Source organism: Heterodontus francisci, chromosome 13 (genome assembly GCF_036365525.1).
Source record: "Heterodontus francisci isolate sHetFra1 chromosome 13, sHetFra1.hap1, whole genome shotgun sequence".
Lineage (NCBI taxonomy): Eukaryota > Metazoa > Chordata > Chondrichthyes > Heterodontiformes > Heterodontidae > Heterodontus > Heterodontus francisci.
The window spans coordinates 40,265,188-40,291,089 of NC_090383.1; positions in this window are offsets into that span (position 1 = coordinate 40,265,188).

Consider the following 25,902-nt stretch of genomic DNA (forward strand, 5'->3'; position numbering starts at 1 on the left):
GGTTTCTTCCACTACTCATTTGCCCTATTACTCTGGCACTAGTGCTTCATCTACCAACTTCTTGCCTTGTTCTGCACATCTTTTTCAAGTGATTGGTCTTTGCACAAGCTCTGCAGATTGATCCATATGCGGGACATTTCCTTCTGTCTGTCAATTTGTGTGGTCGTCCAAAGCTCCTGCACATCTTTCTCTCTGTCTGGGGTATATTCTTTCGTTGTTGTTTCACTGCATCAACCCTGCTGCCTTTCTCTTGGCTTATCTGAAGCCTAGCCGTTTGGGTAGTCAGTGTCTTCATCTATCTGCTTGTGGCTTCATGTGCTCTGGCAGTATCTATAGCCTGTGATATTGTGAGCTTGTCCTTTCCGATTAGAACTTTCTTTTTTTTTTAGAATATTACAGCGCAGTACAGGCCCTTCGGCCCTCGATGTTGCGCCGATCATCTGACCTACACTATTCCATTTTCATCCATATGTCTATCCAATGACCACTTAAATGCCCTTAAAGTTGGCGAGTCTACTACTGTTGCAGGCAGGGCGTTCCACGCCCCTACTACTCTCTGCGTAAAGAAACTACCTCTGACATCTGTCCTATATCTTTCACCCCTCAACTTAAAGCTATGTCCCCTCGTGTTTGCCATCCTCATCCGAGGAAAAAGACTCTCACTATCCATCCTATCTAACCCTCTGATTATCTTGTATGTCTCTATTAAGTCACCTCTCCTCCTCCTTCTCTCTAACGAAAACAACCCCAAGTCTCTCAGCCTTTCCTCGTAAGACCTTCCTTCCATACCAGGCAACATCCTAGTAAATCTCCTCTGCACCCTTTCCAAAGCTTCCACATCCTTCCTATAATGCGGTGACCAGAACTGCACGCAATACTCCAGGTGCGGCCTCACCAGAGTTTTGTACAGCTGCATCATGACCCCGTGGCTCTGAAACTCGATCCCCCTACTAATAAAGGCTAACACACCATATGCCTTCTTAACAGCCCTATTAACCTGGGTAGCAACTTTCAGGGATTTATGGACCTGGATACCAAGATCTCTCTGCTCATCTACACTACCAAGAATCTTCCCATTAGCCCAGTACTCTGCATTGCTGTTACTCCTTCCAAAGTGAATCACCTCACACTTCTCCGCATTAAACTCCATTTGCCATCTCTCAGCCCAGCTCTGCAGCCTATCTATGTCCCTCTGTACCCTACAACACCCTTCGACACTATCCACAACTCCACCGACCTTCGTGTCATCCGCAAATTTACTAACCCACCCTTCTACACCCTCATCCAGGTCGTTTATAAAAATGACAAACAGCAGTGGCCCCAAAACAGAACCTTGCGGTACACCACTAGTAACTAAACTCCAGGATGAACATTTGCCATCAACCACCACCCTCTGTCTTCTTTCAGCTAGCCAATTTCTGATCTGTACTTCAGGATGTGCAGAACCCCAAATGAGCTGATCTATCAGCCTTTCATCTGTGTCCTTAAATTTACATTTTCTGGCTGTATTTTTCAATCTTCTTATAAGATTGTCAATAGGCTCACCTAGTGCCTGTCTGAGGCCTTGAAATTCATTTCGGTATATGCAATGATTTGATTTTGACTGGAGATGTGTGCTGAATCTTTCAAAAATTTTCTCTGGGTTTCTGCTGTCCTCTTTACTTAGCTCCCAGCTGTTAAATAAATGTAATCTTTTATCTCCAGCCCACAGAAGGATACAGCTGACCCGCTCCTCTTCATTAGTGTCTTTTAGGAAACTACTGAATGTCAGTCTGCACTTTTGTTTAAACTTCTCAAATGCCTCTATGACATCATCAGCTTCCCAATTCATTATGGGCTGTAGCTGTGCATTCATTCCTGACCTGGCTGACATTTCATTTTTCGCATGAGTCACTCAGTTTTTCTCTCTCTCTGACACTAATTTGGGTCAATTTTCCCAATCTAATTCTTTTTAAATGTTCTAGGTTTACTCACAGACACTCGCTGCAACCATGTTACATCTTCTTTTTGTTTTCTGGTTCCCAGATATTAGAAATAACCATACTTGGAACCATAACAGACTTGGAATGGCTGGAGCTTTTTGTGCTCAATACAGCTAGTCGGGGCATCTAGTGCCTAGTAGGGGCTGGTGAAACTGGTTTTCTGTTACATATCACATGACATTCATGTAGCCATGAATCTGGCCACACTGGAACATTTACACATAACAACCAGTTCCTCGCGAATTAGTTCTTAGCACTTTACAAATAGTATAACAATACATAACAGGTATAATTTTAAAGGGGATGCAAGAAGATAGAGATTGGGGGCATCTATGCACAAATCATGAAGGTGGCAGGACTGGTTAAAAAAGCAGTTCAAAAGTATGTGGGATTCTGGATTTTGGAAACAAACGAACTTATTAGCGAGAGGCAGCATGGTTTTGTGAAGGGGAGGTCATGTCTCACTAACTTGATTGAGTTTTTTGAGGAAGTGACGAAGATGATTGATGAAGGAAGGGCAGTGGATGTTATCTATATGGACTTCAGTAAAGACTTTGACAAGGTCCTTCATGGCAGACTGGTACAAAAGATGAAGTCACACGGAATCAGAGGTGAGATGGCAAGATGGATACAGAACTGGCTGTGTCATAGAAGACAGAGGGTAGCAGTGGAAGGGTGCTTTTCTGAATGGAGGGATGTGACTAGTGGTGTTCCGCAGGGATCAGTGCTGGGACCTTTGCTGTTTGTAGTATATATAAATGATTTGGAGGAAAATGTAGCTGGTCTGATTAGTAAGTTTGCGGACGACACAAAGGTTGCAGGAGTTGCGGATAGTGATGAGGATTGTCAGAGGATACAGCAGGATATAGATCGGTTGGAGACTTGGGCGGAGAAATGGCAGATGGAGTTTAATCCGGACAATTGTGAGGTAATGCATTTTGGAATGTCTAATGCAGGTGGGAGGTATACAGTAAATGGCAGAACCCTTAGGAGTATTGACAGGCAGAGAAATCTGGGCAGACAGGTCCACAGGTCACTGAAAGTGGCAACGCAGGTGGATAAGGTAGTCAAGAAGGCATACGGCATGCTTGCCTTCATCGGTCGGGGCATAGAGTATAAAATTGGCAAGTCATGCTGCAGCTGTACAGAACTTTAGTTAAGCCACACTGAGAATATTGCGGGCAATTCTGGTCGCCACACTACCAGAAGGACGTGGAGGCTTTGGAGAGGGTACAGAAGAGGTTTACCAGGATGTTGCCTGGTCTGGAGGGCATTAGCTATGAGGATAAACTCGGATTGTTTTCACTGGAACGACGGAGGTGGAGGGGCAACATGATAGAGATTTACAAAGTTATGAGCGGCATGGACAGAGTGGATAGTCAGAAGCTTTTTCCCAAGGTGGAAGAGTCAGTTACTAAGGGACATAGGTTTAAGGTGAGAGGGGCAAAGCTTAGAGGGGATGTGCGAGGCAAGTTCAGAGGGTGGTGAGTGCCTGGAACTTGCTGCCGGGGGAGGTGGTGGAAGCAGGTATGATAGCGACATTTAAGAGGCATCTTGACAAATACATGAATAGGATGGGAATAGAGGGATACAGTCCCTGGATGTGCAGAAGGTTTTAGTTTAGACAGGCATCAAGTACGGCGCAGGCTTGCAGGGCCGAATGGCCTGTTCCCGTGCTGTACTGTTCTTTGTTCTTTTGTTTGTTGTTCTGGGCTTTATAAATCGATGCATTAGAGTATAAAGGCCAGGAAGTTATGTTAAACCTATATAAGACACTAGTTCGGCCCCACATTTATGCAGTTAATGCCATCCTGCAGCATGGAGAAGCCTGCAATCCTTGTCATTCCATGTGCTCACTCCACCTGCTTCTCTCTGGCAAAAGAGAATGAATCTATTCAACTCTTAGCATCCGGCGCCTCAGTGACCTTCGTTATGCAGATGGCGAACTGAAACGTGTTACAAATATTATCAATTCCAGCCTGGAAGGAGCCTGACAGATAAAAATACATGGCCACAGTCACCTTCACAGCTACTAGCAATGCCATCTTTGCCCTGCTCTGAGGCTGCAGTTCTGATTAAGCAAGTGACAGATTTCTGTGAATTCAGATTTCCTTGGTGAAGTGGAGGTCTCTGATATACTGTTCCTTGCTGAGATTGAGATAGGAGAATTGCTCTCTTTACACCCTGTGCCAATAGGACCTTCCCCGGGAGCCTTTCTGCCCTTCCTCCTCTGTGTTGCTTCTGCTCATTCTCCCTGCCATGCTGTAGGCTAGGGAGGATGAATAATACTGCACCCTTCAAGTCAGGGCCAAGTCCTTTAGCACATACTGCACCAATCCCTGTAGACTTCAGCAAGTTGATTTCTGTTGGCTATAGCTGAGTTTGTGGAAGAGTTTAATAGTTTGTACTATTATTCAATCAGCAACTGATCTGAAAGTAGTTGATGATCCCTTTAAATAGTGCTGGTGGGGCATCCTTCCTGATGTCCCATTCAGCCGTACATGTTTAAGAGAGGAATGTTGGTGTTGTAAATGACGCTTTTGGTGTCAAATCAGTTACACGCTGACTGACGTCAAAATCTGCCTTTTCTGTATACCTTGGCACATGCTCCCTGTGCCTCAACAAAATGGCATTCAGTATGGCCAGCACCAAATCTGTGCGTGTGGATGCCACGGATGCCATTTTCAAAACAAAATGGCACCTGTGGCACCAAATTATTAGCACGATCAATTGAATTTTTTGGCTGGTAAGTTTTGAACACAGGGTTAAGATGCACAATTCTGTATGGTTAGATAGGGTGTTTCAGATTTGTATTCTGTTGGTTAGGGTGTTTAAAATCTATGTATTGTCAGTAATAAATGAAGTGAATTATCAAACATATTGTTTGTTGTACGAATCAAACAAACCAGGTGAACAAATTTCTTAAAAAAGGTGTGAAAGGAATTATCCAACACACTTAACTTTCCATATGCCAGGAAATACAAACCTAGTTTAGGTAATCCCTCCTCATAATCTTACCTTTGGAACCAAAGTAACATCCTGTTGATTCCACACTGTACTCCTTCCAAGGCCCATATATCCTTTCGAAGATGCAGTGCCCAGAGCGTTAAATGATACTCCAGATGTGATATAACCAAGGCTTTGTTTGGCTGCAGCAAAACTCCTTCTGCTTTATTTTCTAGCCCCCTAGTTAGAACAGCTAACATTCCATCAGCTTTTTTGATTATTTTTGTAATTGAGTACCACATTTTAGTGTACCTGGACCCCTAAATTTCTTTAAACCTCCAGTGTTCCTAGCTTTTCACTATTCAAAAAATACTCAGATTTGTCCATTTTTGGTTCAAAATGGATGACCTCACACTTACTTGCATTGAAATTCATCTGACACAGTTTTGCCCACCCAATGGGGATTTTATTGAGGTTCCTGTAGTGTTTGACTGATCAGTTTGATTGTTTAAACCTCCGGGTGAAGCAAGAGAGCAGAGGTGTAATAGTGGGAGATTTCTAGAAGCTTCCGGGATCTCAATCTCACAGAACACAGGCTGCTGCCACACAAAGCCTGCTGTCAAGACATGTGCCAAAATCTGTCAGGCTTCTATTGTTAATGTTAATATTCTTCAAATAAACCAGTTGGTTATTTAACACAGTGTGATGTCTACATTACTCAGAGTTAAATTGGAGATCGAAACTAAACCCAGCGTAAACACAATGGTCCCGATATCCGGATCCAAGACGGGGGTGGGGGCCGGAAGATTGTACCGGCAGCAGCCCACCACGGAGTCTGACACGGGGAGTGCCAGGCCCAAACTTCCTGGCAGCGGTGAGGCTCCGTGATGGCACCCCTCACTGGGTGACGGGACCTGGCTTTACATATGTTAATTTAATGAATAAATTTAAATAAAACTCGCACCGATCTTACCTGCTGTTTGGGATCTTCCGAGCGGTGGCCGGCACTCACATGCCTTCACTTTCCCGTCCAGGGAAAGCTGGCACTCTGAGGTGGGGAAGGGGGGTACTTATGATTTTCAGTGCAGTTGTGGGGGGGGGAGGTTTTATGGGGTCAAATGTGCATTACTAGTGTAGGGGAGGGGGGGGAGGGGTGAACTCTGTACTGTGATCAGTTTGGGGGAGGAGAAAGGTCAATTCTTCCAGGTAAGAGGGCAACTGTTAAATGTAAGTGTTATAGGGGTGGGGGAGGAAGTAGAGATAGTTTATTTTGTTGTGCATTGGGAGGCGGGGTAGGGCTTTAAAAATGTAAATGTAGAGGTGGGGCTGACTGTCCTTTAAAAATGATGCCAACACCTGCGCTCAGGCAGCTGATGCCATTTCCGGCGTTGCAAAGCCCGCCCCCTCCATGTGATTGGCGGGGGCAGTCCGAACGACGTATCATGTTGGGCCGCCGTGCAGTAGATCGTGGCACCATGGCAGCGCATGACATGCGGGCCCCTTTTTTTGCCTGCCGCTGCTCCTGGCAGCAGGAGAATAAAATTCAGCCCACCGAATCTATCAACATCACTTCCTAATTTTATGCTCCCATCTATACCACTTCCGATGTCACCAATCTTTGTGTCATTGGCAACTGGATGTGTAGCTTTCTATTATGTTATCAAAGTTATTGATAAATATCGTGAATGGTTGAGGCTCAGCACAGATCCTTGTGGGGTAATTCGACAATTCTAAGCTTTGCTCAGATGGACACATGCCTGGGTCTGTCAATGAAAACCAGAATTGTCGAGCAGCAGACAATGTGCCATGCACTAATAGGCCTTCCAAGCACACTGACCAGGATGCAGAGAATGGAGGAGTCTGCCTCAAGTGTGTTAATGTCACAGGGCATCATGATGATGTTTTCTTGCAGCGGCGACAGGGAGAGCGAGGTGGCAGCTGGGTAAGTAAGTCCTATATATTTGAGCAGCGGCTGAACCCGAGACACTACACCTGTAGTTTTTACCAATCACACGAAAAAAAAAAAAAATAGAAAAAGCCTTACCTTATCTGCACACCACCGAGTCCTTTTTTTTTGGTTAGAGCAGGAGGGCAGGTGGGAGACACTACAGGTGCTCTAACCAAAAAAAAAGGACTCGGTGGTGTGCAGATAAGGTAAGGCTTTTTCTATTTTTTTTTTCGTGTGATTGGTAAAAACTTTTTGCTCCTTTTTCATTTATCTAAGTTAAGACTAAGTTAAGCTTAAGATTAAAAATGGCAGGTGATCTCAGACCCGTGTTATGCTCCTCTTGCTCAATGTGGGAGCTCAGGGACACGGCTGATGTCCCTGATTCCTTCATGTGCTGGAAGTGTGTCCAGCTGCAGCTCTTGTTAGACCGCATGACGGCTCTGGAGCTGCGGATGGACTCACATTGGAGCATCCGCGATGCTAAGGAGGTCGTGGATAGCACGTTTAGCGAATTGGTCACACCGCAGATTAGGATTGCTGAGGGTGAAAGGGAATGGGTGACCAAAAGGCACAGAAAGAGCATGAAGGCAGTGCAGGTGTCCCCTGTGGTCATCTCCCTCCAAAACAGGTATACCGTTTTGGATACTGTTGAGGGAGATGGCTCACCAGGGGAAGGCAGCAGTGGCCAGGTTCATGGCACCGTGGCTGGCTCTGCTGTTTTGAAAGAGCGGGAAAAAGAGTGGAAGGGTTTTAGTCATAGGGGATTCGATTGTAAGGGGAGTAGATAGGCGGTTCTGTGGTCGAAAACGAGACTCCCGAAGGGTATGTTGCCTCCCAGGTGCATGGGTCAGGGATGTCTCAGATCGGCTGCAGAACATTCTGAAAGGGGAGGGTGAACAGCCAGTTGTCGTTGTGCACATAGGCACCAATGATATAGGTAAAAAACGGGATGAGGTCCTACAAGCAGAATTTAGGGAGTTAGGAGCCAAGTTAAAAAGTAGGACCTCAGAGGTAGTAATCTCAGGATTGCTACCAGTGCCACGTGATAGTCAGAGTAGAAATGAAAGAATAGTCAGGATGAATGCGTGGCTTGAGAGATGGTGCAGGAGGGAGGGGTTCCGATTTTTGGGACATTGGGACCGGTTCTGGGGGAGGTGGGACTATTACAAATTGTACGGTCTACACCTGGGCCGGACTGGAACCAATGTCCTTGGGGGTGCTTTTGCTAACGCTGTTGGGGAGGGTTTAAACTAATGTGGCAGGGGGATGGGAACCAAATGAGGAGGTCAGTGGACAGTAAGGAGGTAGTAACTAAAGCCTGTAAGGAACTAGATAATGAAGTCAGCGTGACTAAGGGAAAGAGTAGACAGGGAGCAGATGATGAACGCAAAGGGACTGGTGGTCTGAGGTGCATTTGTTTTAATGCAAGAAGTGTAGTAGGTAAGGCAGATGAACTTAGGGCTTGGATTAGTACCTGGGAGTATGATGTTATTGCTATTACTGAGACTTGGTTGAGGGAAGGGCATGATTGCCAACTAAATATCCCAGGATATTGATGCTTCAGGCGGGATAGAGAGGGAGGTAAAAGGGGTGGAGGAGTTGCATTACTGGTCAAAGAGGATATCGCAGCTGTGCTGAAGGAGGGCACTATGGAGGACTCGAGCAGTGAGGCAATATGGGCAGAACTCAGAAATAGGAAGGGTGCGGTAACAATGTTGAGGCTGCACTAAAGGCCTCCCAACAGCGAGCGTGAGATAGAGGTACAAATATGTAAACAGATTATGGAAAGATGTAGGAGCAACAGGGTGGTGGTGATAGGAGATTTTATTTTTCCCAACATTGACCGGGATTCACTTAGTGTTAGAGGTCTAGATGGAGCAGAATTTGTAAGGAGCATCCGGGAGGGTTTTCTAGAGCAGTATGTAAATAGTCCAACTCGGAAAGGGGCCATACTGGACCTGGTGTTGGGGAATGAGTTCGGCCAGGTGGTTGAAGTTTCAGTAGGGGACTACTTTGGGAATAGTGATCACAATTCCGTAAGTTTTAAAATACTCATGGACAAAGACGAGAGTGGTCCTAAAGGAAGAGTGCTAAATTGGGGGAAGGCCAACTATACTAAAATTCGGCAGGAGCTGGGGAATGTAGATTGGGAGCAGCTGTTTGAAGATAAATCCACATTTGATATGTGGGAGGCTTTTAAAGAGAGGTTGATTGGCGTGCAGGAGAGACATGTTCCTGTGAAAATGAGGGATAGAAATGGCAAGATTAGGGAACCATGGATGACAGGTGAAATTGTGAGACTAGCTAAGAGGAAAAAGGAAGCATACATAATATCGGGAATGTAGGACCAATCTGAAACGAGGAATTAAGAGGGCTAAAAGGGGTCATGAAATATCTTTAGCAAACAGGGTTAAGGAAAATCCCAAAGCCATTTATTCATATATAAGGAGCAAGAGGGTAACTAGAGAAAGGATTGGCCCACTCAAGGACAAAGGAGGAAAGTTATGCGTGGAGTCAGAGAAAATGGGTGAGATTCTAAACGTGTACTTTGCATCGGTATTCACCGAGGAGAGGGACATGACGGATGTTGAGGTTAGGGACAGATGTTTGATTACTCTTGGTCAAGTCGGCATAAGGAGAGAGGAAGTGTTGGGTATTCTAAACGGCATTAAGGTGGACAAGTCCCCAGGTCCGGATGGGATCTATCCCAGGTTGCTGAGGGAAGCGAGGGAGGAAATAGCTGGGGCCTTAACAGATATCTTTGCAGCATCCTGAAACACAGGTGAGGTCCCGGAGGACTGGAGAATTGCTAATGTTGTCCCCTTGTTTAAGAAGGGTAGCAGGGATAATCCAGGTAATTATAGATCGGTGAGCCTGACGTCAGTGGTCGGGAAGCTGCTGGGGAAGTTACTGAGGGATAGGATCTATTCCCATTTGGAAGAAAATGGGCTTATCAGTGATAGGCAACATGGTTTTGTGCAGGGAAGGTCATGTCTTACCAACTTAATAGAATTCTTTGAGGAAGTGACAAAGTTGATTGATGAGGGAAGGGCTGTAGATGTCATATGCATGGACTTCAGTAAGGCGTTTGATAAGGTTCCCCATGGTAGGCTGATGGAGAAAGTGAAGTCGCATGGGATCCAGGGTGTACTAGCTAGATGGATAAAGAACTGGCTGGGCAACAGGAGACAGAGAGTAGCAGTGGAAGGGAGTTTCTCAAAATGGAGACGTGTGACCAGTGGTGTTCCACAGGGATCCGTGCTGGGACCACTGTTGTTTGTGATATACATAAATGATTTGGAGGAAAGTATAGGTGGTCTGATTAGCAAGTTTGCAGACGACACTAAGATTGGTGGAGTAGCAGATAGTGAAGGGGACTGTCAGAGAATACAGCAGAATATAGATAGATTGGAGAGTTGGGCAGAGAAATGGCAGATGGAGTTCAATCAGGGCAAATGCGAGGTGATGCATTTTGGAAGATCCAATTCAAGAGGGAACTATACAGTAAATGGAAAAGTCCTGGGGAAAATTGATGTACAGAGAGATTTGGATGTTCAGGTCCATTGTTCCCTGAAGGTGGCAACGCAGGTCAATAGAGTGGTCAAGAAGGCATACGGCATGCTTTCCTTCATCGGACGGGGTATTGAGTACAAGGGTTGGCAGGTCATGTTACAGTTGTATAAGACTTTGTTTCGGCCACATTTGGAATACTGTGTGCAGTTCTGGTCGCCACATTACCAAAAGGATGTAGATGCTTTGGAGAAGGTGCAGAGGAGGTTCACCAGGATGTTGCCTGGTATGGAGGGTGCTAGTTATGAAGAGAGGGTGAGTGGATTAGGATTATTTTAGATTAGATTAGATTAGAGATACAGCACTGAAACAGGCCCTTCGGCCCACCGAGTCTGTGCCGAACATCAACCACCCATTTATACTAATCCTACACTAATCCCATATTCCTACCAAACATCCCCACCTGTCCCTATATTTCCCTACCACCTACCTATACTAGTGACAATTTATAATGGCCAATTTACCTATCAACCTGCAAGTCTTTTGGCTTGTGGGAGGAAACCGGAGCACCCGGAGAAAACCCACGCAGACACAGGGAGAACTTGCAAACTCCACACAGGCAGTACCCGGAATCGAACCCAGGTCCCTGGAGCTGTGAGGCTGCGGTGCTAACCACTGCACCACTGTGCTTTTCATTAGAAAGACGGAGGTTGAGGGGGGACCTGATTGAGGTGTACAAAATCATGAGAGGTATAGACAGGGTGGATAGCAAGAAGCTTTTTCCCAGAGTGGGGGATTCAATTACTAGGTGTCACGAGTTCAAAGTGAGAGGGGAAACGTTTAGGGGGGATATGCGTGGAAAGTTCTTTACGCAGAGGGTGGTGGATGCCTGGAACGCGTTGCCAGCGGAGGTGGTAGACGCGGGCATGATAGTGTCTTTTAAGATGTATCTAGACAGATACATGAATGGGCAGGAAGCAAAGAGATACAGACCCTTAGAAAATAGGCGACATGATAGAGGATCTGGATCGGCGCAGGCTTGGAGGGCCGAAGGGCCTGTTCCTGTGCTGTAATTTTCTTTGTTCTTTGTTCTTTGGAGTGACCAACTCCATGGAACGTCAAACACAGCAGTCACATGAATCCATGACACTTTAACCACAGACTCTGTGCAGACTCTGGATGCCAGCATGTTTGGTGCCTTAAATCGGATGTTAGATAATTTAGCCTTGGCCTTACAGTGCCTCACTGAGCTGCACTAAAGTACTCTCCAGCAGACTGGCAGCAGTGAAGTGCGGTCGGGTCATAAGAAGGGTGACGGCAAAAGGGGTCAATGATGTGGGAACTTCACTCAAAGTGCTTCAACTTCTCAACCATTGTCCATCTCTCCTTTGTCAGTACCTGACTAGCTGCCTCATGTCCTTATTGCTCTGTCTGCCCCTACACAGCTGCAGCTGGAGCAGTCTTTGACGGGTTCGAAAACCATCTCAGGACTCAGAGCAAGGATCTGAACAGGCTGTCTGTACCTCTGCTGAAGCCATAGGGATTGCACCACATTGGAGTAGTAGGAAAGGAGGAGTAAAGAAAGCTTTTTTGTTGTCAAAGGGTATGCACATGGATGCATGTGAAAATGTTATGTTGTGAAGTTTCTGTTGTTTATATCAATCAAATAAATATTATTCCTTCCCACCACTTTACCATCTTACCCATTCTTAGTTGCTGTGTGGCAACTTGCCTTTTAATTTGTTTGATGATAATGCGAAGACATGAATTAATGGGAACAGGGGATGTGCAACAGGTGTTTGGTTGTTTGCAGGACTGTTTGTATCAGGGCACTGAGCTGATGGGAGTGGGTGTGGGGGGCAGGTAAAGTGACAGTTGCATGTGATTTTGACATCGATTCATTGGTGCAACCTAAATGAATGTTGCATTAATAAGGGCATCCCTGGCATCCCAGACATGACTATGAGAACCTGGCATGCATTGCCCATTACCTTCTTCCTCCTCCTTGGAATTTTCCAAAGAGGATCTGTATGTGTGCCTTGTTCCTCCTGCAAGTCCAAATCTTGCTGCTGATTTACAGAGCGCAGCACACCATGATTATTCTGGAAACCCAGACTAGTGCTACTGCAGGCACTTGAAGCACATCTTCAATTCTATCACACATCTGGTGGTCATATAGAATTTTCTGTCATGCCATTGAACCTCATTGGTTGGAGTTCAGCTGGGTGTCAACAGCAAAGTTTGAAATGAGTATCCCTTGTCTCCTAGCAGTCACCTAACATGGCTCCATGTGTGCCTGCAGTCCAAAGATGTCATGGAGCTTGTACTGCTGTAGACCAAAAGTATCATGGCAGCTCTTTGGGAATCCTGTGTATCCTGCAGAAATATATTTTTCTGGTTGCACACCTGTTGTACATTGACGAAGCAGAGGTTCTTGTAGTTGAAAAATACTTCTGAGTGATCTGTGGATAACTTAATTGCCTTTTGTCAGGCAAACACCCCACCTACCAAGACTGAGGCACACATGATTTCGCAACATGAACATAAAAACTTAAAATTGTAAGCCCCTGACTAGAAAGACATTTGCATAGTAACAGACAGTGTTGGAACCACGGGGTCCCAGTCATTGCTTCCGCAATACACAGAAGAAGTGGTCAGTTTTGGTCACATGACTGACTGACTGTTGGAGGTTTTGAATTTGAACTTCCAACAGAGGATTTGAACTCAGAAAGCCATGTGCTCCCGGTTGGAACAGAATCTCCTCTCCAGTCCTGCCTGCCTCCATCTCTTTCCCATGGAGCTGAATCTTGTGAAAACACGTGAACCTCAAAAAGAGAAAAGTCTCCTACGTGAGCAAGGTTTAAGAAGAACACTGGGCCCCGTCGAACAGCAAGACTACCTGCAATCAAATGAGCTCGAAGCACAGTAAACAAGAAACTCTTCTGATATTGCCTCAAACCCCTCTCTACTATATTTTCCTCTCTTTTCTGATCCTATTTGCATGTGTGTATCGTGTGTATGCTAATGTGGGCGCGTCGTATATCCATAGGCGTTAACTGTATTAGAGTTTAAAGTCTAAGTTTTAATAAATTTCACTTTTCTCCTTCAAACCTGAGAAAACCTGCTGTGTTGGTTTCTTTGCCTTATAATTGGAAAGCTGTGAACAAGGATCCACAAAAGGGGGAGCTCAAAACATGTTTAAAAATAAAACCCTGTTACAATAAAACCCTGTTATGGGCGGCACAGTGGCGCAATGGTTAGCACCGCAGCCTCACAGCTCCAGCGACCCGGGTTCAAATCTGGGTACTGCCTGTGTGGAATTTGCAAGTTCTCCCTGTGTCTGCGTGGGTTTCCTCCGGGTGCTCCGGTTTCCTCCCACATGCCAAAGACTTGCTGGTTGATAGGTTAATTGGCCATTATAAATTGCCCCTAGTATAGGTAGGTGGTAGGGAAATATAGGGACAGGTGGGGATGTGGTAGGAATATGGGTTTAATGTAGGATTAGTATAAATGGGTAGTTGATGGTCGGCACAGACTCGGTGGGCCGAAGGGCCTGTTTCAGTGCTGTATCTCTAAACAATAAGATCAGGTGAAGACAGCAGAAGACTCCGAGATACCTTTCGCACCTGGTTGTAACAGAAATTTGGGTGCTAGCGTATGGAATTTTACCAGCAGACGAACGAGTGATATTGGAAGTGGGAAGTCAAATTGTTCCCAATGAAAAAGAGCAAAAAATCAATACAACTTTTCTTGTGGTTGTGTGTGATTGAATACTAACATGTCTGCAACTGAAGCGAGTAGCTCTCCAAGCCAGGGTGAAGTAACTTGGGATAAGTTAAAAGCACTGTCTATGGAAGAGCTGAGAAAAATGGCTGAGCAGTGTGGGATCACTGTATGTGGCAAGGCTAGGAAGTCTGAATTTGTAAGGCTGGTGGCCAACCATTTTTCTCTTGAATCTGAAGAAGCAGAAGCAGTGTTAGAAACAGAATCCGACAGGGTATTGTTAGCATAGATACAATTACAACAGAGGAAACTTGAATTAGAGGAAAGAGAAAAAGAGAGAGAGAGAGAAGGAACGTGAAGAGAATGAAATGCAGGACAGAGAGAGAGAGAAAGAATATTCCAGAAAGAATCCGAAGAGAGAGAGCTGAAGCGGCTTGAGTTAACTAGGGGGCGATAGAGTAACCCTAGTGAAAGCATGGCCCATATGGAGGAGCACAATTCAGGGCTGGGTACAAGATTGCTAAAACCTGTTCAATTAATTCCAAAATTCAATGAGGAAGATGTGGAAGCATTTTTTGTGTCCTTCAAGAAACTGGCAAGGCAGCTGAAATGGCCAGCTGAGACCCAGTCTCTTTTTACTGCAAAGCAAACTAACTGGAAAAGCTAACTGGTTTATTCCTTGTTGCCAGATGAGAGTTCATCAGATTATGAACTGACCATAAATGCTATCTTCGGGGCATAGGAATTAGTACCTGAAGCCTATCATCAAAAGTTTAGAACCCTCAAAAAGCAAGCCAATCAAACTTATCTGGAGTTTGAAAGAAGTAAGCAGCTGGCTTTTCACCAGTGGCTGAGGACTTTAAAAATACAACTCAGCCATGAGACTCTCAGGGAAGTAATCCTGTTAGAGGAATTTAAAAACTCTCTCCCATTCTCAATAAAAACCCATGTAGAGGAGCTTTGGGTTAGGGAGCCTGGCAAGAGGCCATTCTGGCCGATGAGTTTGCTTTAATTTATAAGTTGTTTTCCCAGGGGAGAACCTTTTCTTATCACTTCCACAAATCTGAAAAGGACAAAGGGTGGGAAGGTGACATCCACCCAGGCAGTCCCGGAAGAGAAAGGAAAGCAGGAGGCACAGGGGGCCCTCCTCCAGCCAAAAAGGAAGGTTTTGTCAGCAAGAGTGAGACCTAGAGACCTTCCATTGTAATAAGGCAGGGCATTTAAAAGCTGACTGCTGGAAACTAAAGGTGAAACCCATAGGGTTAATCAGGGCACACCTGCTCAGTGAAGACGAGGCCCTGATAGAAAACACAGAACAAGCTGGATTTAACTGTAGTAAGAGTGCAACCCAGGAAGCTTACTACAGCCAGTGCAAGGCAAGTTAATAGGATTCCTGAAGGGAAAGTAACCCTACAACCCTCGAGTGGAGCAAGCAAGCCCCTAGTGATTCTCAGGAACACAGGGGCCACCAGATCCCTTTTACTAGGAAGCAGCCTGAGAGTGCAGTGAACACTCCAGAATAGTGGTGAATGGTATTGGAGGACACTGTATGCCAGTACCTGTACGCCGGGTGCACCTGGAGTGCGACCTAGTTTTGGGACTGGTGACTGTAGGGATTGTCCCCAGTTTGCCTGTGGACAGGGTTGACCTGCTCCTAGGTAATGATCTGGCAGGGGTGAATGTGATAGCCCCCCCAGTAGAGAAAGAAAGACTGCAGGAGGTCAGAGAGACAGGGCAGTGGCAGGAGACGGTCCCCTGCAGAGTCCCTAAATGTGTAGTGGATCAGGCCATGATCAAACCAGCTCCCCCAGAGGAGACTGCATGGCACTGCAGGCAGATGACCATGAGGTCTGCCTGGCTGAGACATTCTTTTTAAAGTTAGGAGACCCAGAGCATGTATTAAATGGATTTTCCCTAGGTGAGGCTCAGCAAGCCGACCCAGTATTGCGAGAGTTAGCACAGGCTGCCCAGTCTGAAAGTGAAGCCGAGGCAGTCCCTGACTGTTACTATTTAAAGAATGAGGTACTGATGAGGAAATGGAGTTCTCCTCACAGACCTGAGGGCAAGGAGTGGACAGTAGTTCACCAGTTAGTGGTGCCACAGAGGTACCGGGGAGAAATATTAAGAAGGGCCCATGAGACTACAGTAGCTGTACATGCCAGTATACGAAAGACCAAAGCCCGCATAAGACAGCAGTTTGACTGGCCAAAACTCAACAAGGATGTGGTGGAGTACTGCAGGAGTTGCCACATGTACCAGGTTGAGGGGAAACCCCAATCTACAATGAAACCTGCACCCCTAAGTCCTGCACCGGTGTTAGGAGGACCCTCCAGCAGAGGGCTGGTGAACTTTAAGGGACCCCCGCCAAGAACGAAAGGGGACAGGCAGGCACATGGCTCTCAAAAGTTTAGAAAGAGAAGAGGAAAAAGTGACCCAGAGAGCAGGTTAAAGGAAGTCCGGGAAGAATCTCAGATGAAAACCCCAACTGTCCGGTCAACCAACGCCGGAAAATGTGAAAAGTTAGACTCCACATCCTCCTATGTAAATGCAGCCTTCAGAAGCACCCCGCCAGAGTTGCTAATAGCATTTACAGGAATCTGCAGAGACAAAGAGAGACCTTTAGGGGGCAGAAAAAGTGTGATGGTGATGTCTCACTTAGTCAAATTGTCACAGGAGTCTGCAGTTAAGTCGGCACATATACCTGCAGATAGGAGTTTCCAGAGAACAAAGGGGAGAGTAACAAGACTCCTCCCCCACAGTCAGAGGGAAAGGGAACCACCCATCCCCTGAAGCCAAAAGTCTTTACATGACTCAGAGTTCAGGATAGACCCGTCCCCTACTAACTATCCTGAGAATAAAAGAGAAAATTAAAGCAGCCCTGGCACCCAGAACAAACCATTTTTAATAAGCTTTAAGATTGGTGAATGCATGGAAATGAATGAGAGAAATGCATGTTTTTTCTTTCTGTATCTTATATTTCTCTCAAACTCTGTAATGAAAAACAGAGTTTTTCTTCAAATTGCATTTCATTCCCCTGGATGTGGAGATATCAGGCAAACCCTCCACCTGCCAAGGCACACATGATTTCGCAACATGAACATTAAAACTTAAAATTACAAGCCTCTGACTGGAAAGACATTTGCATAGTAACCAACAGCGTTGGAACAATGGGGGCCCAGTCATTGCTTCCCCAATACACAGAAGTGGTCAGACCAGTTTTGGTCACATGACTGACTGACTATTGGAGGTTTTGAATTTGAACTTCCAACAGAGGATTTGAACTCAGAAAGCCGTGTGCTTCCGGTTGGAACAGAACCTCCTCTCCAGTCCTGCCTGCCTCCATCTCTTTCCCATGGAACTGAATCTTGTGAAAACACGTGAACCACAAAGAGAGAAAAGTCTTCTACATGAACAGGGTTTAAGAAGAACACTGGGCCCTGATGAACAGCAAGACTACCTACAATCAAGTGAGCTCAAAGCACAGTAAACAAGAAACTCTTCTGATATTGCCTCAAACCCCTCTCTACTATATTTTCCTCTCCTCTCTTTTGTCCCTATTTGAATGTATATATCGCATGTGTATGCTAACGTGGGCGCATCGCATGTCCAAAGGCGTCATCCATATTAGAGTTTAAGTCTAAGTTTTAATAAATTTAACTTGTCTCCTTTAAACCTGAGAAAACCTGGTGTATTGGTTTCTTTGCCTTATAATTTGAAAGCTGTGAACAAGGATTCACAAAAGGGGAAGCTCAAAACACAGTGTGTTTAAAAATAAAACCCTGTTAGAATAAGACCAGGTGAAGACAGCAGAAGACTCTTAGACACCTTTTGCAGCTGGTTGTAACACTTTCTAACCCAATATGTAAGCAGTCCAACTAACAAGGATTTGGTCCGAGATCTGGTAATAGAGAATGAACCAGAGCAGATAAGAGAAGTAAAAATAAGGGAAAATCGAGACAATGGTGATCATGACATAATATGGTTTAGGCCATAACAAAAGCAAACCAATTGTTCGCGTTTATAGAATTGAAAAGTAGAAAAACTTTGCTAAACTTGTGTTAAACTTTGGTTCGACAACACTTGTGAGTGCTGTGTAAGGTTCTGGTTGCCACATTATTAAAAGACTACTGAGGCACTGGAGAGGGTGTAAAATAAGATTTGCAAGGATGGTATCAAAAGTGCAAGGTTATACCGATCAAGAAATGATGAAGAGGCTGGGTCTCTTTTCTGTTGAAAAGAGAAGGTTGAGCAGGTCTTTAAAATTATGAGAGGTTTTGATAAAGTAGATGGAAAGAATGTTCCACTTGTGGGAAAGAACAAAACTAGAGGCCACCAAAATAAGATAATCACCAAGAAATAAAATTGGGAATCCAGAAGAAACTTCTTTACCCAGAGAGTAGTGAGAATATGTAACTCACTACCACAGGGAGTATAGCATTTAAGGGGAAGCCAGATAAGCATATGAGGGAGAAGGGAATAAAGGGTTATGAAAAGAAAAAAATGAAACATTTGCATTTATACAACACCTTTCATGGCTACAGAATACCCCAAAGCACTTCACAACCAATTAAGCACTTTTGAAGTGCAATCACTGTTGGATGTAGGAAACACACCAGCCAATTTTCACACAGCAAGCTCGCACAAATAGTAATATAATGATCAGATAATCTGTTTTTGTGATGTTACTTGAGACTGAAAATTGGTCAGAACACTCTTCTTGACAATAGTGCCATGGAATCTTTTATTTCCACCTGAGAGGATAAAATAGGGCCTCGGTTTAACATCAACCCCTCTACTGTTACAGCAACACTCCCCCAGAACTGATGGAAGCACCAGTCTTGATCTTAGTGCTCAAGTCCTGGAGTGGGACTTTAACACACAATCTTCTGACTCAGAAGCAAGAGTGCTACTAACTGAGCCACAGCTAATACACCAGAGTTCGATGAGGAAGAATGACAGGAATCTCGAGTCAAACATAAACAACCAGATTGGGTTGAATAGCCTGATTCTGTGCTGTCCATTCCATGTAACCTATATATTGCACTATTTCGATGAGTTTGATTTAGCACCTGCAATTATGTAAATACATTCGTATGTTCTTATGTAATTGCCATTGTGCTCTCACCTTACTTTCACCAGAGCATTTCAAAAAGCCCTGGAAACCCACAGATGCAATGTTAAGTTTCACAGAATCACAGAATCACAGAATAATACAGTGCAGAAGAGGCCCTTCGGCCCATCGAGTCTGCACCGATGCATTAAAGACACCTGACCTGTCTAGCTAATCCCATTTGCCAGCACTTGGCCCATAGCCTTGAATGTTATGACGTACCAAGTGCTCATCCAGGTACTTTTTGAAGGATGTGAGGCAACCCGCCTCTACCACCCTCCCAGGCAGGGCATTCCAGACCTTCACCACCCTCTGGGTAAAAATGTTCTTCCTCAAATCCCCCTTAAACCTCCCGCCCCTCACCTTAAACTTGTGACCTCTCGTAACTGACCCTTCAACAAAGGGGAACAGCTGCTCCCTATTCACCCTGTCCATGCTCCTCATAATCTTGTACACCTCGATCAGGTCACCCCTCAGTCTTCTCTGCTCCAGCAAAAACAACCCAAGCCTATACAACCTCTCTTCATAGCTTAAATGTTCCATCCCAGGCAACATCCTGGTGAATCGCCTCTGCACCCCCTCCAGTGCAATCACATCCTTCCTATAATGTGGCGACCAGAATTGCACACAGAACTCCAGCTGTGGCCTAACCAAAATTCTGTACAACTCCAACATGACCTCCCTGCTTTTGTAATCTATGCCTCGATTGATAAAGGCAAATTTTGCCTCTCCAAGTGGAGATAGATTCTCTCCTTCAGAATTTTCTCCAATAGTTTCCCTACCACTGACGTGAGACTCACTGGTCGATAGTTCCCTGGCTTATCTCTACAACCTTTCTTAAATAGTGGGACCACATTAGCTGTTCTCCAGTCATCTGGCACCTCCCCCGTGGCCAGAGAGGAATTAAAAATTTGGGTCAGAGCCCCTGCAATCTCCACCCTCGCCTCCCACAGCATCCTGGGACACAAATCGTCCAGACCTGGAGATTTGTCCACTATTAAGCCTTCCAAAACCTCCAATACCTTGTCACTCCCTATGACAATTTGCTCAAGAACCTCACAGTTTCTCTCTCTAAGTTCCATATCTACATCCTCATTCTCTTGGGTGAAGACAGATGTGAAGTATTCATTCAACACCCTACCAATGTCCTCTGGCTCCACCCACAAATTTCCCCCTTGGTCCCTAATGGGTCCTACTCTTTCCCTGGTTATCCTCTTCCCATTGATATACTTATAGAATATCTTGGGATTTTCCTTACTTGTACCAGCCACAGCTTTCTCATATCCCCTCTTTGCTCTCCTAATTGCTTTCTTAAGCTCCATCCAACATGTTCTGTACTCCACTAATGCTTTCATTGATTTGCTCTCCTTGTATTTGCTAAAAGCCTCTCTTTTCCTTCTCATCGTACCCTGAATGCTTCTGGTCATCCATGGTTCTCTGGGCTTGTTGCTCATACCTATTACCCTGGAGGAAACATGTTGGGCCTGTACCCTCCCCATTTCCTTTTTGAATGCCCCCCACTGCTCTTCTGTAGATTTCCCAACAAGTAACTCTTTCCAGTCTACCTTGGCCAGATCCTGCCTTATTTTACTAAAATTTGCTCTCCCCCATTCCAAAACCTTTTTTTGCAACTTGTCTATTTCTTTCTCCATAACAAGCTTAAATTGTACCATGTTATGATCACTATCACCAAAATGCTTCCCCACCAGCACATCAACCACGTGTCCGGTTTCATTCCCCAGAATTAGGTCCAGCACTGCACCCTCCCTTGTTGTTTCCTCTCCATGTTGACCTAAAAAGTTCTCCTGTATACATTTTAAGAACTCCACTCCATCTAAGCCCTTAACACGATGACTATCCCAATTAATGTTGGGAAAGTTAAAATCACCTAATATATTTACCCTATTATTATTTTTACACACCTCTGCGAATTGCGCACATATTTGCTCCTCAATTTCCCGCTGACTATCTGGGGGTCTATAATAAACACCTAGCAATGTGGCTGTCCCTTAACTAATATTGCAATGCCCCCTCCTCTTTTACCCCCTCCTCTGTCTCGCCTGAAGAGTCTAAATCCCTGGATATTGAGCTGCCAGTCCTGCCCCTCCCTCAACCATGTCTCCGTGATGGCTACTATATCACAATTCCACGTGTCAATCCTTGCCCTTAACTCATCCATTTTACCTGCAATACTCCTGGCATTAAAGTAGAGGCCTTCCATCCTGGTCTTACTCCCTTGAAACTTACTTCCGCTGTATTCCCTCTGACTTGTTCGCTTTCCAGTGTTTAGCTGTGTCCCTATTCTGCTAGGAGTCTGCATCCCCTCCCCCTGCCAAATTAGTTTAAACTCCTCCCAACAGCATTAGCAAACCCACCAGCAAGGATGTTAGTCCCCCTCTGGTTCAGATGTAGATCGTCTCGCTTGGACAGGTCCCACCTTCCCCAGAAACGGTCCCAGTGGTCCAGGAATCTAAAACCCTCCCTCCTGCACCAACTCTTAAGCCACGTGTTCATCTGTGCTATTCTCCTATTTCTATACTCGCTAGCACGTGGCACTGGGAGTAATCCAGAGATTACAACCCAAGAGGTCCTGCTTTTTAGTCTACTGCCTAACTCCCTGAATTCTTGATGCAAGACCTCATCCCTCTTTCTACCTATGTCATTGGTACCAACATGTACCATGATCTCTGCCTCATCACCCTCCCTCATCAGGATGCCCTGCAGCCGTTCAGTGACATCCCGGACCCTGGCACCAGGGAGGCAACACACCATCCTGGAGTCACGTTGACGGCCACAGTCGCGCCTATCTATTCCCCTGACTATAGAATCCCCTATTACTATTGCTCTTCCTCTCTTTCCCCCTTCCTGTACAGACAGGCTGCTTGCAGTGCCAGAAGCTTGGCTCTGTCCGCACTCCCTGGAGGAACCAGCCTCATCAGCCTCCAAAATGGAATACCGATTTGCAAGCGCGACCCCAGGGGACTCCTGAACTACTTGCCTGTTTCTCTTGGACTGCCTGGTGGTCACCCATTCCCTTCCTTCCTCAAGTCCCTTCAGCTGCGGTGTGACCACCTCTCTATACATGCTATCCACAATGCTCTCAGACTCGCGGATGCTCCACAGTGTTTCCTGCCGCCGTTCCAGCTCTGAAACCCAAGCTTCTGGGAGCTACAGCTGGCAAGGCAGTTGAAATATCACTCCTATTTAGCAATAAGCATCAATTAAATAGGTGACCTTCCTCCCCATTGGAACCTGCTTCCCGACACACTCATATTTTCCTGGTTTTCACCCCACACCTGCACTCAAACCCATATGCCTCTTGAGGCTAAAATTCCACAACAGCTCTCAAATCTGATTTTTACTGTGTGATTCAAGTTCACCATAAGCCATGAACCCATCTAACTTCCAAGCCTCTATTTAATACTATTTGTGTTACAAAACATCTGGACCTCTGTTGCCAACTTTTCGCTTTACACTGTGCAATATGATCTTCATATTGAATGTACCTCTTCATAAAACCGAAAGCTACCAAGGGTACCCTTGTAACAACCTTCATGCTCATTCCAGCAAATATCAATGGAATGTGATACAAAAAGATGAGATAGGCAATAATTTCCAAACTTTGCATATCATCTTCTCAAAGCCATTTTTTTTTATCATTCACAATCATTGTCAATAAGCCTGACACGTAATGATTTCTGCAAACAGAACACTATTGTCCTACCAAGATAAGCATTCAGTGCTTGGTCCCAATCACTGAGTTGTTCAAAAACCTATTGCAACCACCACACAATGAACATCTTTTGTTATGAGTGATTGACAGCAAAGCACATATCAACTCTATATTTATGTCATCATCAAAGCTTTCTAGACATTTAATTAAACTGAATATCTCGTTAAGAAATTCTGCAGAAGTTTTTTTCAAAGAGCTTGCGTATTCTGCAAGATTTTACCTTTTTATATTTATTTTCCAAATTTTCCCTTTTCTCCTCTGCTTTTCCTCTGCAAGCTCCAGTATAGTTCAATGAATGCTGACAGTCATCTTTCTCCTGCTTGCTAATTGTTTTGTTGGTACCTGTTTACTGATTTTTGAATGAATAAATGCCTCCTTTGTTCCTCTTGATGGAGCAGCTTCAGCATCTGATTGCAACTTATTCATCAATACATCTGTTTCGTTGTGTTTTATTTAATCTTTTTCACGATTATGAGATTTGAACCATTCACGTGAAAATGTGACAATCTCTGTACTGCAACTTGTTTTGTAAGAGAAGGCTGCACACAATAGAAGAGAGTGTGCCAGAGCTGGAGAGGGACCAGCTGCAAACCAGGATCTCACACTTTTTCTTGAAAATGCAGGGCTGAGAAATGCCAACAAAGACAAGGAAGCAGGTGGCTGTCCTGGCACAGATTTGTATGACAACAATTGTTCCCTTATCTTGCACCTTACACACTCTCACAAGCATTGGCCCAGCAGATGATATGGATAAAGAGCACCATGACAGTTGTTTGCTAAGGGCAGTTGTTCCCTACATTGTTCTAACTTCCTTTTCTAGTATGCTAGTATAATTAGTATTTTTTAATTAAGGGAGTAACTAATTAACCTAAGGGTAAGTCATGGCAGGAGAGCTCAGCCCCGTGATATGCTCCTCCTGCACTATGTGGGAAATCAGGGATGCTTCCAGTGTCCCTGACGACCATGTGTGCAGGAAGTGTATCCATCTGCAGCTACTGGCTCCCCGCATTACGGAGCTGGAGCTGCGGGTGGATTCACTGTGGAGCATCCGCGATGCTGATTAAGTCGTGGATTGCACGTTTAGTGAGGTGGTCACACCGCAGGTAATGGCTGCACAGGCAGAAAAGAGATGAGTGACCACCAGACGGAGTAGTAGGCGCAGGCAGGTAGTGCAGGAGTCCCCTGTGGCCATCCCCCTCTCAAACAGATATACCGCTTTGGATACTGTTGGGGAGGATTACCTCCCAGGGGAAAGCAGCAACAGCCAAGTTCGTGGCACCATGGAAGGCTCTGCTGCACAGCAGGGGAGGAAAAGAGGTGGAAGAGTTATAGTGATAGGGGATTCTATCGTAAGGGGTGCAGATAGGCATTTCTGTGGCCACAAACGAGACTCCAGGATGGTATGTTGCCTCCCTGGTGCTGGGGTCAAGGATGTCTCGGAGCGGCTGCAGGACATTCTGAAAGGGGAGGGTGAGCAGCCAGAGGTCGTGGTACATATTGGTACTAACGACATAGGCAGGAAGAGAGATGATATCCTGCAAAGTGAATATAGGGAGTTAGGCAGAAAGTTAAAAAGCAGGACCTCTGGGGTTGTAATCTCAGGATTACTCCCTGTGCCATGTGCAAGTGAGGGTAGGAATAGGAAGATTAGGCAAATGAATGCGTGGCTGAAGAGCTGGTGTAGGCGGGAGGGCTTCAGTTACTTGGATCATAGGGATCTCTTCTGATGCAGAGGTGACCTGTACAAGAAGGACGGGTTGCATCTAAACTGGAGGGGGACCAATATCCTTGGGGTAGGTTTGCTGGTACTACTCAGGAGGGTTTAAACTAGTCTTGCAGGGGGGTGGGACCCAAAGTAGTAGTCTCTCAGATGAGATAGTTGAGGGAAATGTAGAGGTTAAAGCAAGCAAGTCCAGTAGGCAGGCCGGGCAGGGGCAGACAGCATGGTTTTGTGAAAGGGAGGTCGCGTCTCACTAATTTGATTGAGTTTTTTGAGGAATTGACAAAGATGATTGATGAAGGAAGGGCAGTGGATGTCATCTATATGGACTTCAGTAAAGTCTTTGACAAGGTCCCTTGTGGCAGACTGGTACAAAAGGTGAAGTCACACGGGATCAAAGGTGAGATGGCAAGATGGATACAGAACTGGCTCTGTCATAGAAGACAGAGGGTAGCAGTGGAAGGGTGCTTTTCTGAATGGAGGGATGTGACTAGTGGTGTTCCGCAGGGATCAGTGCTGGGACCTTTGCTCTTTGTACTATATATAAATGATTTGGAGGAAAATGTAGCTGGTCTGATTAGTAAGTTTGCGGACGACACAAAGATTGGTGGAGATGCGGATAGTGATGAGGATTGTCAGAGGATACAGCAGGATATAGATCGGTTGGAGACTTGGGCGGAGAAATGGCAGATGGAGTTTAATCCGGACAAATGTGAGGTAATACATTTTAGAAGATCTAATGCAGGTGGGAAGTATACAGTAAATGGCAGAACCCTTAGGAGTATTGACAGGCAGAGAGATCTGGGCGTACAGGTCCACAAGTCACTGAAAGTGGCAAAGCAGGTGGATAAGGTAGTCAAGAAGGCAAACGGCACGCTTGCCTTCATCGGTCGGGGCATAGAGTATAAAATTGGCAAGTCATGCTGCAGCTGTACAAAACTTTAGTTCGGCCACACTTAGAGTATTGCGTGCAATTCTGGTCACCACAGTACCAGAAGGACGTGGAGGCTTTGGAGAGGGTACAGAAGAGGTTTACCAGGATGTTACCTGGTCTGGAGGGTATTAGCTATGAGGAGAGGTTGGATAAACTCGGTTTGTTTTCACTGGAACGACGGAGGTGGAGGGGCGACATGATAGAGGTTTACAAAGTTATGAGCAGCATGGCCAGAGTGGATAGTCAGAAGCTTTTTCCCAGGGTGGAAGAGTCAGTTTCTGGGGGACATCGGTTTA